Source organism: Crocodylus siamensis, chromosome 1 (genome assembly GCF_052110815.1).
Source record: "Crocodylus siamensis isolate JL-2025a chromosome 1, ASM5211081v1, whole genome shotgun sequence".
Taxonomy (NCBI): Eukaryota; Metazoa; Chordata; order Crocodylia; family Crocodylidae; genus Crocodylus; species Crocodylus siamensis.
The window spans coordinates 403,754,533-403,771,885 of record NC_143395.1 but is presented as its reverse complement, the minus strand read 5'-3'; positions in this window follow the sequence as shown (position 1 = coordinate 403,771,885).

Below are 17,353 nucleotides of genomic sequence, written 5' to 3'. Positions count from 1 at the left end.
GCTCTGTGACAGTTCGGTTAAGAATGGGCCCCACAGAGGATACACACCTTACGCTATCTTTTTAGGTAACCTGAGCTGGATACATTCCTGAGGGAGGGGGGAAACCTGGTCCCTCTGCCTACATGACTGACATCACATACCTGGGTGAGGGGCTTGCTCCCTAGGGAGCTAGGAACTGCCAGTCTGCAACTCATAATGCATTTCAAATTGGTTGGCTGACAGCCAACAAGTGCTGGCCTCCATTGGACCAGGTAAATGAGGTCACAAGGGCTATATAAGTTAAGGACTGCCCGCGAGGAGGGAGCAGCAGCCATGAGGAAGGCTCAGAGAGAGAGAAGAGCTAAACCATATGAAACTTGCGCGCTCTCTCTCTCTCTCTCTCTCTCTCAAAACTCATGATCAATGAACTGCCTGCTTCCAGAGGGAATCTCCACCTGCCTCTAGATAATACTTGTGAGTAAGCTACCTGAGATCTAACTAGATATATAGCTTGCAGTAACTCAGCCATGGGAGTTTGCTCTATGGGATTTCTCTGATATTGTACCCTGTACCCTATTCTAACCCTACCCCTTGTAACCAGTAAAGTTCTCCTTTGTATCTAGTGTGGGAGACTTATTGGGAGTGGGTCTAGATTATGCCTTGGGGTCGCCTTGGTTCAGCTGACTAAGGGAGACCGCTACGTGTGCTTCTGACTGAGGGAAGCATCCCAAGTTCTTGAAGTGAATCAAGTACTCTCGAGGGCTACTAGCCCTGTGTTTCCCAGGGTGTGCAGAGCCAGAATCAAGCCCAGCCCTGGGTGGTGGCAGTGGTCGGGTGTAGTGAGGTGGGTGGCTCAATGCAGGAGCACTCCCTACTGGCTTGCCACATATGCCTTGAGCTCAGCCTCCCTGCTTAGCTGTCCATAGTGTGTGCACTTGCTTCTCTTTCTCTCATACGCACACATCCCAACTAAAATAATACACAGCAAAGCCCTCTGCTGAGATGGCTCCCACTCTTGAATAGACTCACATGTGCTGCTGCTTTTGGTTTGAGGCTCCAGTATCCTCAACTAAGCTGAGCAAAGGGCAGTTGTTATACTCAGCAGTTTCAAACAGATTACCTAGTCTATACCAGTCCCCATTTCCTTTTTTCCAGTTGGCTAACAGTCCACAGAGCCCAACAATGGTATACGTTTACCGCTGCAGCATAGGAACAGTCATGTCTGAGCCTGCATTTGTCCTGCATGCTGGTCTCCATTAAATTGTCAGCTCAAACATCCTTGCTCTAGCTGCTTTGTTTAAGACAGGGAAAAATCTTAGCCATATGCTGAAATGGCAACAGATTGTATACAGTCATCATTTCTAATCATAGATTAATATACTATATCCACCTAGCTGGCCTCCATTTGAATTGTTCTTCACATATGCACCAGGTGTTCTCGCATAATTGGCTTGTGCAGTCTAAACTGCCTGCACAGAACATATCTAAATAAAATACAAAGCCTTTTCTGGGTGCTTTTCTCCAGTCAGGCCCCATAAAATGCAGAATGCAGGTGTCAACCTATAAATTGCTTTTACCACTAAACATTTTCTCCCACCCAAGCAAACTTCTTTTTTATTTGTTTGCGGTTTCACTTTCTTTCCCGGCACTCAGACAAACAAGAAAATATGCGTATGCATTCCTGCATTTCCAACCTTTTCTTTTCTAGTTGCTACAGCAGACAAACATGCATCAAGGAATGAGCTGAAAATGGCAGTTGTCAGAGGCTGTAACAGGCAGCCCAGGCTGGACTAATTGCCCAGTGGGCCACACATGCTTGGGGCTTTGACTGGCAGCCCTACCCCAGTAAATGACTCCAGCTGGCTGCAGGACTCCAGCTGGGTCTTCTGACTGGCTGCTGGAACAGCAGCTTCCTCATTTATCTCCAGCTGTGGCAAGAAGCCCTAGGCCAGCTAACAAGTGACTAAGTTTTGCTTTGGGAAGCTTTATTGTTCTTATGCTTGCTGGGCTTTCCTGGTTCTTGTCCTTGCTTGGCTATGACCTTGCACTCCAGCTTGTGCATATTTCCCTTGGAACTGGTAACCTGGACCTTGACCTGATTTGTGTTTTGGACCCTGCCCTAGGGTTTCCCCTTGGATCTGGTAATTTAGCTCTCAAACCGTGACGTGTCTCATGTTTGAGACTATGCCCCTGTCTCCTGCCTTTCTTCAGTGGCTTAACCACTAGGCTGGAGTGACCGTGGCTTCTTATGTAGAAAACCAAATTACTCTCCCTCACTATTACTCTCTATGTCCCTTTTAACAGATTCTCTTTCCTCTGCTTTCAAGCATGCTATTTCCATGCATCTCCCTATCCACAGATACTTGTTCCACAATATCGCGTTTCTTAAATATTTATAGTATCTGAATGCCCCACTGTCTTTAATGATGTTTAGCCAACACACCTGAGAGGAGGCACCAGTGCTCTGTGAAAAGGACATTGAGACCCAGGAGGTTTAAGCAACTGTTGCACACAGGAAATCTCTGAAGGAACAGAGACTGAAACCTAGAATGCCAAGTCCCAGGCCGGGGCCACGGGCACTCCTTTCACTCAATGTTTCCTTCCACATCCCTTCTGCTTTGGCTTCCATCCCATTCACTTGCCTACAAACCCTTTTCTAGGACACTTACAAGTAGTGAGGCACTTGGAAGGCATGAAAGTTATGGCTAAGTTACCTGGTTGATAAGTTAAAAAGCAGGCAAACAGCACAGGATGCCTCCAACTTCCTAGGCACCCTGGGCTATCCCAGGGTGCACTGTAATAATCTCACTGACCACAGGTTGGAGTTACTGTGGTTAAATATTCAACATACATGAGCTGCAGTGATTATCAGGTAAGAAGAAGGGTCTTACCAGGATACACAAACTTCTTCATTTGGCCTCAGGATTCTTTGTCATGCTCGCAAGTATTGTATTTAAGGCAAGATTCACAAAAGGACATGGGTGCCTGAAATGGGACTTGAGAAGAATTTAGCTGCTTATGTCCAAGAGAGCAATTCCAAGGAATCGTGACTGATGACTTGATATGCCCAAGACCTCCTAAGCACCTAGAATTTTGCCAGAAAATCTGCCGAGGTGCCTAAAGCTCTTTTATTACACATGCTTAGAGATATCACTGAGCGAAGCATTTAGATGCCTATCACCCACCTAACGCTATTAAGGATTCATGAACTAGGCATCTCTTTGCCAAAGCTCCCAGTGAGGCCATGTAGGGTAGCCATGCACCAAACTCACCTAATGCCCCCGAAGAATGCATGTGTCCAGTATCCTTCAAAAACGGGGTGGCAGGATGAGGGGATAACCGTACCACAACTGCTCACCTACATAAGGAGGGCAGTGGTTACACCACTTGTGTGGGAAGTCCTGGTTCTCAACCATTCTTAGCCTGAAAGATGCAGTCCTTTATTGGCTGCCTCCCAGGAGTGAGCCTCACCTGCTGACTTGAGTCAGGGGCCCTTGTAAAACTAGGATTCAGAGCTCAAATACTGATCTGGATTCAGGTATTTATATTGCCCTTTTGGGTATAGGTGTCTGGCTTGCAGGGTTGCGGTTTTTTGGGGCGCGGGGGAGAGGTTGAAGTGCAGCTGGGATAGAGCTTTTTGAAATGATAGCCTAATGATTAGAGCACTAGCTCAAGCAGTTGGTGACTTGGGTTCTAGGCTTGTCTCAACCTGGTGGGTGTAAACCCACATCCCAGGGGAACAACTTAACCATCCAGCTACAGGCTAGGCTGAGATGAGGTGTCTCCTCTTGATGAAATTATGTCACTGTGCAGCCAAAATAACAAGATTCCCGGTACTTGAGGGAAAGAAGAGAAGAAGTGACTCCATAGCTCAGTGAGGTGGGTGCTGCTCTGGAAGATGGGGGTGGGTTTTGGTTTCTGCTCCAGAGACTGATTCTGCATTATGCTTTAAAAGGTCATTAGTCAAAATGCATAAACAGTATTGGGAGCAGAGCCCAAGAGCTTCCTTCTTCCATCATATGTCCTCATTACTGGGCTTTCCCTGATCTGAGGAATTTTGCATTCAATTCTACCATGGCAGCACAGTTTCAACAGAAGGGGTGAAGCACACCTTACCCCATTCAGTTAATAATGGATGTTTTCTTTTGTTACAAATCAGTTTTACTTCATTCTAAATTCTACTAATTCATTTTCCATAAATATGGGCCAGTTAGTTATGAAGATTAAAGTTCAGACTGTGTGTTGTTTGCAAACAGTTCATTTGAGTTGTTTACTATTTGGGTTTAGTCCTCATTTCCATTGTGCTTGGTCTGTGGACACTTGTCTGTTTTATGATTGAGTGGCTCAAATTTTTCCAAAGAAAGAATGAAGGGGAAAAATGTCTAGTATGAATCGTCAAATACACAATCATTTGTACTAACATTGGTAAAACATTTGTTAAAATATCTCCTTCAGATTATCAAATAAATAATATATCTTCTCCAGAGCTAAGTGAAATTTGGATTCTCTGTTCTATTGGAAATTCCAATATTTGTACATTTTGTTTTTACCCTAAATCAAGACAAAGGAGTCAAAATATCAAGATCTTGCAAAAGGAAAAGTTTAGAAGAAATTGTTTGAAAGAGTTGAAACATTTTATTTTGACACTTTCTCAATCAAGATGAAATCCGTCAACATTCCTGAGTTGAAGCATTTAATCTAAGCACGTTGCACTGAAAAACAAAGTTGAATTGGCTTGGGTTTGCATTTCATCTTCCTGGAGTGCCTCAAGGGAGTTAGAACAGGTTTCTTTGTCCCAAGTCTATTCCAAGGACCATGCTCTTTTGTCAGCCTACTCCTCCTTCACAACCCTGGCAAAGTGGGGACTGTGGTGCATCCTGTGTAAAGTAGCTTCACTAGGAAGCCTGGCCTACAGGAGAGAATGGGAACATGATGCAAGAAGCTACAGTACACAGAAGCTTCCTGTAACAAGAGACCATGTACCTGAAGCAAATGCAATTTAATGTCTAACTGAAAAGCAAAACATATGGGTTCAGTTCAGAAAAATAAAATCCTTTGATCTAGGCCAGTTTGGCTTGAAATGAAACCTATTTCTTCAATTTTCCTGATGAAAAACTGAAAAAGAAAGTTGGCAAAATTCAAATGCACCGATAGAAAATGTTGATTTTGTGAAAATTGCATTTTCCATGGAAAAATAATTTTGATGCTAATTTTGATATGCAGCTGTGGTCTGCTCAAATCCTTGCAAGCAAAACATTTGTAAATACAGCTGAACTGTAAAAGAGTTCAGAATTCACAAAAATGCAATTATTTTCCTAATATTTGTCATATTATAGATATAGTATAAAGATGAAAATGGAAAGGCTTGTACAGAGAGACACCAACCCACATACAAAAACTCCAAAAGGGATGCTTGTATCATCTATAAAAACGTAGGTACTAAATAATGAAAGATTGTTATGCTTCTACAGGCTTATTTTCATAAGGATACAGCTGGTATGTTGTTAATAACGAAATATGTTTTTGTTCCACAAAAGACCCACCATTTTAAGTTAAAGTAGAGGTGTCAAACATCCAGTTGGGGCCAGATCTGGTTCATAGAGTCTATTCATTTGGCCTTCTAAGCCAGCGAATTTGGTAGTGTTGTTAGAAGGGGACTGCAGATGTGGATCATAAGGAACCCTACAGTCCCGATCTGGCTTGGGGTACAGGGTGAGTTCGTCACCCCAGCCTTAAAGAAAGATGGGGTTTTTTTTGATTGACCTAAGTAAGAGACCTTCCAACAGTTTACAAACAATGCATTGTATCATCCTAGACGGTATAAAATCCCTATTTACTTACAATAAAAAGACTGATGAGGCTGTGTGTTTCTACATTGCACAAAAATCTTCATATTCTGGTCATCAGGTCACAGTGTCATATGTATATTTCAGAGGAACTCCATGGTCATTTCCAAAAACTGAGGCTAGTGTATGTGTTTATGTCGCAGAACACTTTGGTGCTCTGCTCCTATAAAGAGGGGAGGTATGTTGCAGAGCACTTAAGTGCCCTGCTCCTTAGAGTGGAAACTGCTAGGGAGAGGGCCCTAGCAGTGAGTGGGGAGCCCCAGCTGCTGGTTACCGGGGCAACCAGAGGGCGCCAGTGGCCCACCCCTGCCAGCAGTCAGCTGACCGGAAGGGTCAGGGTCTGGCCCACATATAAACCCCATGGCTGAGCCCAGGAGTTCAGTTCCCTGCCAGCAGCCATGGGGGAAGGAGCTCTCCCAGAGCAAGCAGAGGGGAGAGGCCAGACTACAAATACAGCTCCAAGACTGGGGGAAGGATAGAGCACCCCGATGTGGCGGGAATAATGTTATAGCCAAGCGGCTTGAATTTATGTTACAGCCCAGGGGCTTGTGCTTTGTTTCTTGTTGTATAAAATGCCGGAGGTTTGGGTGAGGCTATTAGGGTTTGGAGGAGGCCTCATAGGGGACCCACGACGGTGTGGGAACCCCAGCCCCAGACAAGGGGGGCAGCAAGAAGCCCCAGACAAGAGGGGCAGTGGTTCTCAAGGGCCAGAAAAGGCACAGAGAGAGACGGGGCTATGGAGAGCCCGAGCGCCAGTGAGGGCACAGTGCTAGACAGGACTGCAGGACCAGGGAGGACAAGAGGCTACTTTACAACAGGGCCCAGACCAAACAATATTGGTACCATCAGCGAGGCTTGGGGTGTAGTAAAGGAATGGTTGGAGCCACACATAGCCCTTAAGGCTGGGGTGTACTGAGGCACCCATTACAGAATGGGGCCAGGGTACTACAGAAAACCATGTCCAAGAGGATGGATAGGCAGCCTCCCTATTATACCATAACATCAAAGACGTGGCAGGAGAGACTTGAGGGTGCTTTGAGGCAAACTTGGCATGGTAAGGGGGCACTAGGGGAGATCAAGGATACCCCTAGGACCCTGCTCCATGACAGTTTAACGTGATAAATATCTCCTAGAAAAACTCATTAGTCCAATAATTGTCTTTAACACCTTGGATGAACCAGGTCTCTTGGCCCTGTTAATTATGAATTCATACCAGGTCTCTTTTCAGTTCTGAGAAGGTGCAAGCCTGAAAGGCGTTCTAAATACTGAACACTGATTGTTGAGCTCATGAATACTTTTGCAGGTAGGCACAATTCATATTGGACAGCCTGGATACTAACTGACACAGAATTGTATTGTATTTGTCTACAACTAGACAGTCTCTATGCATCACTCACACAATCTGTAAATCCAGTAGTGGCACCAACAATTCTTCTTATTACTTTTTTCAGCTCTGGCTTTATGGCCATGACTTGGTATATAATAGCCAAATGACAAGGCGAATATTGTTCTGAACTAAAATGGAATGGACTGTTTTTAATGGGAATTTTAACCTTAGGAACCCTGCTGTTGGCTTTTGTTATCAATGACCATAATTAAGCAGAATTATTAGACTGTATTTACATTTAAGTCTTGATTCTGGAATGTCCTTCCTTTCCTAGAAACTAACGTTTGATTCTGCAAGCCACCTAAACATGGGATTAAGTCTCTCTAGTATGCTCTTAGATGGTTTGCTTACTAGGGATGACCTTAAGTATGTGTTTAGAATTAAGAATGGATTTAATGCTTTGGTAACTGGCCTGCTAAAATTTGACAAATAGCAAGATAGACAGATGGAGTGTTTTAATCCTCTGTTTTAAAGTTTGTACTAAAAAGACACCGGTTAAAGTTTTCAGACACCGGTTAAAGTTTTCAAAAGTGTCTAAGCTTTAGGTTCCTAGATTCCCATAAAGAGTCAGTTGGATTCAGACATAAAACTATTTCACATATACAGAAAAAGGGAAAAGAAATAGCATCGTCTAATTTTTTTTTTCAGTGACTGACAGTTATAGAGTCAATGCATCATAGAGAAGTAGGACTGGAAGGGACCTCCAGAGGTCATGTAGTCCAAACGCTTGCCTGAAGCAAGATCATCCCTATCCACGCCATCCCATATAACCATTGAACCTGACACAACATAGATCTAACACCCTAACCTGCCACAGGTAAAGCAGGGGAACCACAGCAGCCAATGTCCTGCTTCTATAAAATGTTGTTTATATACTCTCAAGCGGTCTTGGGCAGAGTGCCATGCCCCTGTTATAGAGGAAGGCAAAAACCCCTACAATATGTACCGATCTGGCCATGGAGTAAAATTCCTTCCTGACCCCAAATATGGTGATTAGCGTGACCCTGAGCAGAGGGGCAAGACACTCTAGCCAGGAACTAGGGGTGTGCAAAATGGGCTGTATTCCATTCAGATTCAGCCCGAACTGGGGACAGTGATTCAATTTGTTGATTTGGATCACTATCCCTGATTTGATTCAGCCAGATCTGAATCTGAAGATTTGATACTGATTCAGAGAATCAGCAATTCGACCATAGACACAGCTTTAAATGTTTTTTCTACATACCTTAAGGTACCAGGTATGGCTCATGAATGCTGCAATGCTGGGGTGGATGGAGCATCCCACAGGAGCACAGGGAGGCCCCCTATGTGCCTGGCACTGGAGCCAAAAGTACTTCCAGTTCCCTTCTGCATTCACTGCCAAGCATGCCTCCCCCCCCCCACTGCCAAGCATGCTGCCCCCCCCCACCCCATGTCACAGGCCAGCTGGGCACTGTGAGTATATCAGTTTATTTGCAGACTGACTGAGCACTGCAACTTTATTAGCCACTGGACTTTTTGGTTCAGGATCGAGGAGGTGATGTTGAAAAGGAAAGAAATGACAAGTTTCACATACAAAAAGGAATGAATTTTACTTATGACAACAAAAGATATAGTTTGTATATATAACAGTTAATAAAAACGTTAAACAACTAAACAAACAACATGACAATACAGATTAAAATTGACAGTGATAATAAAACAGATAAAGAAATTAACCAAGAGTTCCCACTTGGTTAGTAACTTATCAATAGTCCCTCGGTTAGAAGATGCACATCAAATTGAATCAGTGAAGTCAGACGTCGCTGGACTGGGCTGCCCGAAGAAGAACCGGTGGAAGTCCCTCAGTCAGGATCTGGTCCTCACTCTCACAGAAAGTAAGAGAGATCCGTGGGGGTATGGGACAGCAATGATCCTTCTGTTCCGTCCTTCCCGAGGGTTACTATGACGTGTGTGCTCTTTTATATTCTAATTATGCAATTTTTTTAGTTATATAGCCATTCATAACGTTACTTTATAGCTGTTATCCTGTGGGGTTAAAAGGTGTTAGAAATCATTATAATAAGTTACTGCCCAAGCTTGGGTTTATCCAATAAGCAAATTGCAACACAGCATCTTCAGGTTTGAAATTAACATTACCCCGCCTAAATCCAGCCCCTTCAGAACTCTCTGACTATGCTTTTTTGAGAGGTTCTTTCTTGAAATATACTGGATAAGCTAGGCAGTTGAATCCAGTTTTTATCATCATCAAGGCTATATTCTGAGTGAGAAAGAACTATTAGGTCTGCTAATTTTACAGCTATAGCTTTGTCTTTGAGGCCTAGTCAGTTCCACAAACAGTTACAAGTTACATTTGCAGGTTACAAAAATACAAGCTTCATATTAGACAGAAGTTCCAAATGCCTCCAAGAAGCACATATTTATTGCTTATTAATTTATTTGGTTCTGGCTATCACACCCCTGTCACCCCCGCAGCTCAGCAATCAGCTGCAGGGGGACCCCAGGTGCCCCTCCAGACCCAGGAGGCACTGGTTGCTGAGCCAGGGGGGAGGTCCCCTGTGTGCTTCCTGGTGAACCCAGAAGTGGACCGGAAATGCTTGTGGTCCATTTCTGGGTCTGCTGCTGAGCATGCTGGGGAGCCGCCCACGCTCATGTGGGATGCTCCAACCGCCCCACTATTGCAGCATTCATGAGCTGCCTGGTACCTTGAGATATGTAGAAAAAACATTTAAAGCTGTGTCTACATCCGAATCGTCGAATCTCTCCAAATTGATTCAGAGGGTTCCTATTCGATTTGGAGCTATTAAAGGGTCTCCTGATTTGATTCAGATTCAGGGATTCAGCCACCGAATTGGGCTGAATCTCTGCCAAATCAAATCAGGGATCAAAGTTTCATACAGCCCTACCAGGAGCCCCTGGCTTTGCTCCTGGGAGGAGAATCAGCTCACCCCAATTGAAGTCCCCCAGCCTTAGTTGTTACTTTGTCAAAGAAGGAGATCAGGTTTGTTTGACACTATTTGCTTTTCAGAAATCCTTGCTGACAATTTGTGATTATCAGGGATCCTTGTTTTTTCTGATTTAAAAAAAAAAAAATCCCTAATTTCCAGTTTAAAAAAACTAACCCAAAATCTATATTTTTTTTCATGATCAAAACAAAACACTGCTAATCATATATCTAGATGATATATATATTATCATCTAGATATATGATTAGCAGTGTTTCATTTTGATCATGAAAAATGTGGATTTTGGATTAATTATTTTAATGCAAAAATTGGGGACTTTTTTTTTTATCAGAGAAAACTGGGATCCTTGGTGATCAGCCAGAAATCTTTCAGGTGCTTATGCATGGCCTTTCTTAGTATATATCCAGTAACTTCCCTGGTCTTAAGGTGAAGGTAACTGGTCTGTAGCTCCCACGGTCCTCCTTCTTGCCCCTTTTTTAAAGAGGGGCACTATATTAGTTCTTTTCCAGGCCTCTGGTACTTGGCCTGTCCCTTCCACAACTTCATGAAGATCATTGCAAAGGGCTCAGAGTTCTCCTTTGCCTGTTCCTTCAGGAATATTAATTCTTTAAAAGGTAACAAGATATTCTTAGATAAGTGGTAAAAGCATATAGAAAATTCATTAGATTTAGAAGGAATTTTCTTAATTCATTGTTAGTAACCACGTGATTCCTTTTGTATTATAGAGTCTCCGTAAATTCCGCAGAGCAGTTCTGGTCATCCAAGTCATTCGCAATCTCATTAAAATGTACAGGTAATGTCCGCCTATACCAGAAACTATAGCAAATGAAAACAACCTTCTGCAATTAACATTAATTTTGGTATCAAATTCAATATGGTATCCTTTAATATTTGATTTAGATGTAACCACTCCTGAAAAGATGCTTAGGCAGCAAGGTAAATTCAGTGAGGGAAAATGATGCGATTAATTTGCACATGATAAATAGTTCACTCCTCATACCCGATGGGTCTCCTATCTACCCATCAAAAATTTAGAAACATTTGGAAGAAGGAATGTATTTAGGGAGTTTAGCTTCTGATCTAGCTTCTTGTGAATTGCCTTGGTTTCACAAGTATGGTCATTATTCAGAATTGGTCTATGAACTGCTTGTGCAAACAAATTCTAACTTGTGATTATGCCTATTTATGTGAGTAACCCTTTATTTCTGTTACAATATTGGTCATCTAATCCACATGATGATGTTTTAGCCTTCATGAGCAGGCTCACAGTTCAGCAACACATGTAAATGTATTAAGTGTAAGTGCACAGTGAGATTTAAAATAATGAAACTTAATTATGCACTAAATTGGGGCTTGGGCTTCTTGCGGTAACCTCTAGATACTACTTGGGCTTTTGCCAGAATAAATTTTTGTTACTAAGCAAATACTTGTGACAAAATAAGTCACTTCTGAGTGGGTGTGTCTACACAAGACACTTCATTGTGCCATAGCATAGTTTACTACACAGTAAGCATGTCTGTCTATACATGTGCATGCTTACTGTGCAGTAAACCTCGCTAACCATGAGTACATTTGCTACCTGCAAATGCAAGTAGCAAATTTACTTGTGATTACTTACTGCACAATAGTATTCATGTAGACGCCTGACTGGGAGCAAATGTGCTTCTGGCCAGCTGGCCACCAGGGGGTGGGAGATTGCCCCCTGTCCCCAGGAGCTGTCTGCTGCTGGGGCAGGCTCTGCTGCCAGAACCCAAGTGGGGACTATGTCCCCCTTCCCTGGCAGCAGGGAGCTCCAAGCCCCTCACTCTGAGACTGTGGTCAGGGAGTGGGTGCTGGGAGACCCTTACCTCTCAGCCCCGACTTCACCATCATGATTGGATAATAGGGGGCTAGAGCTCCCTGCTACCAGAGAGAAGGATCTCCCAGCACCAACTCTGCAACCACAGAGCTGGCACTGGGAGCTCCCTGCTGGTCAGGGCTGGGGAACCTGTTCTCCACTCAGCTCTGTGATCATGGAGCTGGGTGGGGGAACAGGCTCTCCATGCTCTGCCCCTGCAATCATGGAGCAGGGCCTAAGAACTATCCTGGTAAGGGCAGATTCCAGCCCCATGCCCAGATTGGGTGATCAAGGCACAGGGCTTGGAAAGAGCTGCAGGGGAGGGGTAGGTCCCAGCCCCCTGCCCTGATCCACTGGTGGGGTAACTAGCAGCAAGCTAGCTGCTAGCTGTCTCACTGGTGGATCGGGACAGGGGGCTGGGATCTCCCCTGCCCTGCAGCTCTTTCCAAGTTCCCTGCCCCTGACTGGAGCTTGCTGCTGCTGGACTAGGGGGACATTGTCTCTGTCCCAGCAACAGGCAGCTGCCTGGTGGTAGTGTGCAATGTTCCAGCCCCAGCCAGGACACATCTCCTGGGCAGCTCCCAGGGGGATCTTGGAGCTCCTCCTGGTGGTGGCAGAGATTCATTGCAGGGCCCTAGGAACTGGGAGCAGTTTGCTGCCATTAGCAGCAAATCTACTCCTGCTTCTCTGCACATGTAAACACTCCTGGGCAGGTGTCTACTGGTGAATAAACTGCTCCTGCATCAAATGAACGTGTAGACACATCCAAGAATTAGTTGCTTGCTTTACACTTAACTTATTGTTCTTTTGACTTAAAAAGTTAACTTGGAGTTGCAAGTTTGTTTCCATTAGAAGGAACGATGACATGAGTCAGGCATTGCTTCAGATCAAACCTGTTTACTTATGAAGACCTGTACTGTTTCTCTGAGCACTGTGGAAACAAACAACAGCAGTCAGTTTTCTTGTTCTTGTTTTTTCCAAGTCTCTTTCCTAACAGTTCTTTGCTCCAAGGAGTTTTGTATTTCTACTCCTCATAACCATTCTCATAACTACTTAATTCTCTTCTGGCTTTTTCCTGGCCATAAGCCTCTGTTATAGCTCATAGCTTCCCAAACAATAGCCCCTGCATTTACCAGACCAGATAGTTTAGCCCTATTCAGCCTCCTGACTGTCTTGGGCAGTAGCTACCACTATTTGCTGCTTTCTCTCTCTTTTTTTAAAGGGGTTTAATTGCTCCTTTCATTTAGTCTGGAAGAAGAATTATAAACACACAAACACACCCATCAGCCTTAGGCAGCTCTATGATTAATGGCAAACATTAATGCCTCTAGCTTAACAATATAAATTATTTAGTGTTCACCTGAAAGCTGATTTGGAAGGGTATATAATAAGGCTGCGTATGTGTGTATATATAGCTCAGAATGCACAATGACAAGACATTGTCAGAAATTTTCCATGGGTAAAAATGCAGTTTCCACAAAAAACATTTTTGAAAAATATTGAATTTTATAGGAAAACTCCAAAATTACTGTTTTGCTTCAGGTTAGTTCTACTTTAGTTGGAATACTCTGTTTTGTTTAATTGATACTGAATGTTTTCATTTCAAACAAAAAATGCATTTGATTTAGTTCAGTTGAGAAATTTAAACTTTTTTGCCTTTATTGATCTGGTGCTGAATAGGAGATGTAGGTTGGAGCACATTTTTAACTACTGGCAAGAATGCCTGAAGAGTTAATAGTTCCCAAAATTGCAGTTCCTAAAGTGTATTTCCTTCTGAGTGAGCTCTGTGGTATGACCTGGGAGCTGAACAATTCTGGATCCATTAAAGGAAATGTAGTCTGACCTAGAATGGAGGGCATGGAGCATAACATCAAGCTCTTGAACTATAATTCTCATGAGGCAGGGCACTGGAACAGAAAAATGCACTTTAATACTTGCTCAAAATAAAGCATTTATGGTCAGTTCAGGAAGCTCAAATGAAACATTTCCTTTCCATTCCATCAATGTTTCATTCCAATCAGCAATTTTTCTAAAATTCTTTTTTTCTATGAAAAAAAATAAATTTAAACTTTTATATAAGTTTTTGGAACAAAAAAAAGGTAAAATGTCACAAGTTCTCAGAGTGAAATTCTGAATTTTGCTCAGCTTTAACTCTAATACATTTTGCAAATATTTTTTGCTTCTGTGTTGATAGTTTTGTTTGCAAGTTGCATATTGATGTGAAGTGCTGTAAAGTTTGGGAACAACATATGATTCTCAAGTTACAAATTGTTATGCTACATTCCTTAGTTTCTGAGTACTTTGTGCCAGTGACCATTTTTTTTTTATTACCGTATTTACCTGAATCCAAGACAGTTCTGAATTTAAGACAACCCCTGCAATAATTAGATTACAGAATGTAATTTTTGGAAGGTCATCTTAAGTTTGCACCCCCAACCACTGCAGCAGGGCAACCAGCAATCAAAGGAAAGCCAAAGGAGAACCAAGTGACCTGACCCTTCTGGTCCTTGTGCACCTCCCTGCCTGTGGTGCCTGTACCTCCTGACTGTCTTTTTCACCACTTGTCCCACGGCCTACTTTCCTGTTGCAGTTCTGTTCTGGCCCGGGGCAGAGAGCACAGAGCACATGTTGCGTGCAGGTGCAAACCAGCCATGAAGAAGCCCCAGAGCCCACCTCAAAGACAATCCCAGAACTGTCCACACTATTGCATGGCCATGGTGGGGCTGGAAGCAATTCATACTCCTTGCTTCCTGTCCTAGCCAGCTGGAACGAGAGCTCTGATGAGAAGGTAAATGGTGGTGATGGTGGCAGAGGGGATGGCAATAGGAAGCAGAGCCTGTGGGCAGACAGGTGTGTGGGGAAGCAGTGGTTGCACCCTTCCTCCCCCTTTCCACTTATACTTGAATGTAAGATGAGGGGCTTTCCCCCATGAGTCTTTCTCCCATTCAACTTGTCCTGGATTTGAGTAAACATGGTAAGTTAAGTTTATGGGCTTCAGGGCCTGTTTAGGTGATCTAGCTGTTAACACAATACAAATAGGCAGACCCTTGACTACTTTAAATAAACATTTATCTGGGGTGATTTAGTCAAGGGTGATCCTGCCTTGAGGAGGGAGTTGAACTGGACCTCCTGAGATCCCTTCCAGCCCTACTACTCTCTGATTCTATGTTAATATTAACAATAATTTTATACTGGTCATCATCCTATGATCCTTCTTTTTCCATCTTTCCAAATATCAGTGTGTGCATATATAGATGCTCACATGTGTATACACATACATGGGTAATTAATAATGTATCCGTATAATAAATAATCCATACGATAATTTGGCCATTTCTCTCTCTCTTATATATATTTAAAAAAAAAAAGTGTTTGCCAGCTTCAAAAGTTCATTTTAGGTCTAGGGATTCCAACAGAAAAGAGTTTGCTAGGATTACCCCTTCAGCCCATATTGACTTTGAGTCTTATGAGATTTCCTGCTAAAGACTACTGAGGTTTTGTGCTAGTTATAGGGAAAAAAGCACGAGTATTAAATCGGAAGAAAAGCAAACTTGAAAAACTAAACATCAAAACTCTCCAAGGAATCTAAGCAACAAGAGACTCAACATTGTTTGGGGCTGAGAAGCTCAAAATTTGATTTTTCTTTAAGACTCTTGTACCCACAAGAGGAAAACTTTAAAAAAAATAATCTTAGTTGTTTTTAAATAGCCATGAAGACATTTTATATTTTTCATCTATACAGATGAGAATTATTATACCCTTAGGCCCTACTTTTAATATAGGTCTATGCACAAACACCTTGCTGAGTTGGGGTCTTCAAAGAGCACACCCTAAACTCTCTTACTGAAGGCTTTCTAGCAGTGGACCTTTAAATATTCAGTGAAACCTTTTGTGGTGCACACTGTGTTCTATATTTTAGAAAACACCAAAAATCCAACATGACAGCAATATATAGATAGGTAGGTAAAACTGGCTCTTGTGGGTATGGCATATTTTCTCACATATCACATGCACCTTATTACTTTCAGAATATTGAATGTAGAAAAAAAGATTTTTTTTTTTCCAGAATGATGACCACTCAGCCAAAAGTTACTGATAATTAAACAGCAGCTGTGAAGGAGTTAAATCTGATCCCTGCTGCTTGCTCGGCCAGTGAGAAGGGGAAGCCTTTTCAGTAGCCATTATAGCTTAGCATATCCATGTTTCTATTTCAGTAAAGAAAAATCAGCTTCCCTGCTTTAAAAAAGCACCCCAATTTTGGGAGGAAAAGTCCTTGTGGTTTGTGACTAAATACAGTATTTTATAAGATGCTGAGACTTGGCTGTGACTGTATACTTTCTCCATGTTATTTTTCTTGGACTTCCTTTGTGCTTTACTGAACTATCTCCTGCTAGAGTTTGAATTATTATTTAATCCAGATGCATAGTAGATGTTAATAACAAGGAAATTTTACTTTGAACCCTCTTGTGGTCTTCCAGTCCCCTGTTTTCCCCTTCTCCCACTTCCCCCTGGAGGCTACTTTCACTTGAACTGCACTTAGGGCTGTTATTTCTAAGCATGACACCTAAATCTAAACATAGACAAAAATGCCTTGCTATTGCGGTTCCCATTGGCTTCAGGAAAAGGTATGCTGCAAAAGTGCCCCTGAAATTGGTTAACTAAGTGTTAGAACTGGTCAACAAGTGGGCTTTTGCTTCCTTTGGAAAAGTAGATGACAAATAAATTTTCATTTAATTTGTTTTAATGAAAACAAAATGGGCATTTCATGCAAAAAAAAAATCAAAGCTCCAAAAATTTAATATCTGGAGGGAGGTGATTGTTGTTTTTCTGCCTCCTTTCCCCCACCCCATCTCACCCCCAGTCCAATTTAAAAAAAAAAAAAAATTATGCTTTTTGCAAAAAAAAAAAAGAGATCCATTTCTTTGGAAAAACCAGTTTCTCATTAAAAAAAAGTTTTTTGTTGGAAAAGATTTGACTAGCCCTGCTAACTATGGATATAGAAGCTTAATTTTAGTTGTTTGAGTTTCAAATATTTGGCTTATGTTTTGTTCCTCAGATTCCCAAATCTTATGTCTCTTTCTGCCTACCTCTGTCTGTGTTCTGGTGAGCTGACCAATCAGCTGCACCAATAACTTGGAGAAATCCTGGGCCAGAGTCTGTGCCTCCTATTAAATGTCCAAATAGACTTGGGGAAATTTTATTCCACTTTGTTCCACCCTGTTCAAATACTTGAAAATCCATTAGTGCTTCTATTTTTTTAGATGAGGAAGAAGTTGGCTTTAAGATTGAATCACAAAATGCAGTAAGGAGGAATATAACCTGCCCACTTTGGTTTTAACAGTTTTTCAGGGAGGAATCG